Genomic DNA, 2500 nt, shown 5'->3' on the forward strand with positions numbered 1-2500 from the left:
GGTGCGGCGACCGTCGTGAGCGGAGCAAAATGTCAGCCATCTCAGCACCCTGGAACCCCCCGGGTGGCACAGGGCTGGATGGGGAATTCGTATAGCAGGGACGGTGCTGCCTCTCGCTTCGCTTGCTGTCCGCCACTCGCCGCTCGCTCGCGCAGCCAAAAATGGCCAGTTTTGGCCCGTTTTTGGGCCGTTTTGGCCAGTTTTTGGCCTGTTCTTGCGTTGCGCGGTGACCGTCGAGAGCGGAGCAAAACGTCAGCCATCTCAGCACCCTGGAACCCCCCGGGTGGCACAGGGCTGGATGGGGCTTTCGTATAGCAGGGACGGTGCTGCCTCACGCTTCGCTCACTGTTCGCCGCTCGCCGCTCGCTCGCGCAGCCAAAAATGGCCTGTTTTGGCCCGTTTTTGGGCTGTTTTGGCCTGTTTTTGGGCTGTTCTTGCGTGGTGCGGTGACCATCGTGAGCGGAGCAAAACGTCAGCCATCTCAGCACCCTGGAACCCCCCGGGTGGCACAGGGCTGGATGGGGCTTTCGTATAGCAGGGACGGTGCTGCCTCACGCTTCGCTCGCTGTTCGCCGCTCGCCGCTCGCTCGCGCAGCCAAAAATGGCCTGTTTTGGCCCGTTTTTGGGCTGTTTTGGCCTGTTTTTGGGCTGTTCTTGTGTGGCGCGGCGACCGTCGTGAGCGGAGCAAAATGTCAGCCATCTCAGCACCCTGGAACCCCCCGGGTGGCACAGGGCTGGATGGGGCTTTCGTATAGCAGGGACGGTGCTGCCTCACGCTTCGCTCGCTGTTCGCCGCTCGCCGCTCGCTCGCGCAGCCAAAAATGGCCTGTTTTGGCCCGTTTTTGGGCTGTTTTGGCCTGTTTTTGGGCTGTTCTTGCGTGGCGCGGCGACCGTCGTGAGCGGAGCAAAATGTCAGCCATCTCAGCACCCTGGAACCCCCCGGGTGGCACAGGGCTGGATGGGGCTTTCGTATAGCAGGGACGGTGCTGCCTCACGCTTCGCTCACTGTTCGCCGCTCGCCGCTCGCTCGCGCAGCCAAAAATGGCCTGTTTTGGCCCGTTTTTGGGCTGTTTTGGCCTGTTTTTGGGCTGTTCTTGCGTGGTGCGGTGACCATCGTGAGCGGAGCAAAACGTCAGCCATCTCAGCACCCTGTGTCACGACCCGGGTCTGATGAGCTAACTGGCCAATAACTCCATTTTGGTCCTTGCAACCACGGACCAAAATGCTTAAGCCGGAGGTAACGTAGTACACTCATCAGGCCCTTATAAGCTAATCACACACATTCCCCACTTCCGATGTGGGACTAATGGGATATTACACTATCCCCAACCCAATTAGCTTGACGTCCTCGTCAAGGCCTGACATATCCCAGATCGAACCCTAGCATAGTGCATGTGAGGTTTAACTCAGTGGTGGCTCCACGCCGTGACGAGTTCTCTGACTCCATCCACGGGTAGCCCTTTCCTACTGCAGCCCTCTCACCCTGCCCTAATGCTAGGTCGGCTCTGATACCAAATGTCACGACCCGAGTCTGATGAGCTAACTGGCCAATAACTCCATTTTGGTCCTTGCAACCACGGACCAAAATGCTTAAGCCGGAGGTAACGTAGTACACTCATCAGGCCCTTATAAGCTAATCACACACATTCCCCACTTCCGATGTGGGACTAATGGGATATTACACTATCCCCAACCCAATTAGCTTGACGTCCTCGTCAAGGCCTGACATATCCCAGATCGAACCCTAGCATAGTGCATGTGAGGTTTTAACTCAGTGGTGGCTCCACGCCGTGACGAGTTCTCTGACTCCATCCACGGGTAGCCCTTTCCTACTGCAGCCCTCTCACCCTGCCCTAATGCTAGGTCGGCTCTGATACCAAATGTCACGACCCGGGTCTGATGAGCTAACTGGCCAATAACTCCATTTTGGTCCTTGCAACCACGGACCAAAATGCTTAAGCCGGAGGTAACATAGTACACTCATCAGGCCCTTATAAGCTAATCACACACATTCCCCACTTCCGATGTGGGACTAATGGGATATTACACTATCCCCAACCCAATTAGCTTGACGTCCTCGTCAAGGCCTGACATATCCCAGATCGAACCCTAGCATAGTGCATGTGAGGTTTAACTCAGTGGTGGCTCCACGCCGTGACGAGTTCTCTGACTCCATCCACGGGTAGCCCTTTCCTACTACAGCCCTCTCACCCTGCCCTAATGCTAGGTCGGCTCTGATACCAAATGTCACGACCCGAGTCTGATGAGCTAACTGGCCAATAACTCCATTTTGGTCCTTGCAACCACGGACCAAAATGCTTAAGCCGGAGGTAACGTAGTACACTCATCAGGCCCTTATAAGCTAATCACACACATTCCCCACTTCCGATGTGGGACTAATGGGATATTACACCCTGGAACCCCCCGGGTGGCAAAGGGCTGGATGGGGCTTTCGTATAGCAGGGACGGTGCTGCCTCTCGCTTCGCTCGCTGTCCGCCG

This window comes from Musa acuminata, unplaced genomic scaffold (genome assembly GCF_036884655.1).
Source record: "Musa acuminata AAA Group cultivar baxijiao unplaced genomic scaffold, Cavendish_Baxijiao_AAA HiC_scaffold_1126, whole genome shotgun sequence".
In the NCBI taxonomy this organism is placed as follows: domain Eukaryota; kingdom Viridiplantae; phylum Streptophyta; class Magnoliopsida; order Zingiberales; family Musaceae; genus Musa; species Musa acuminata.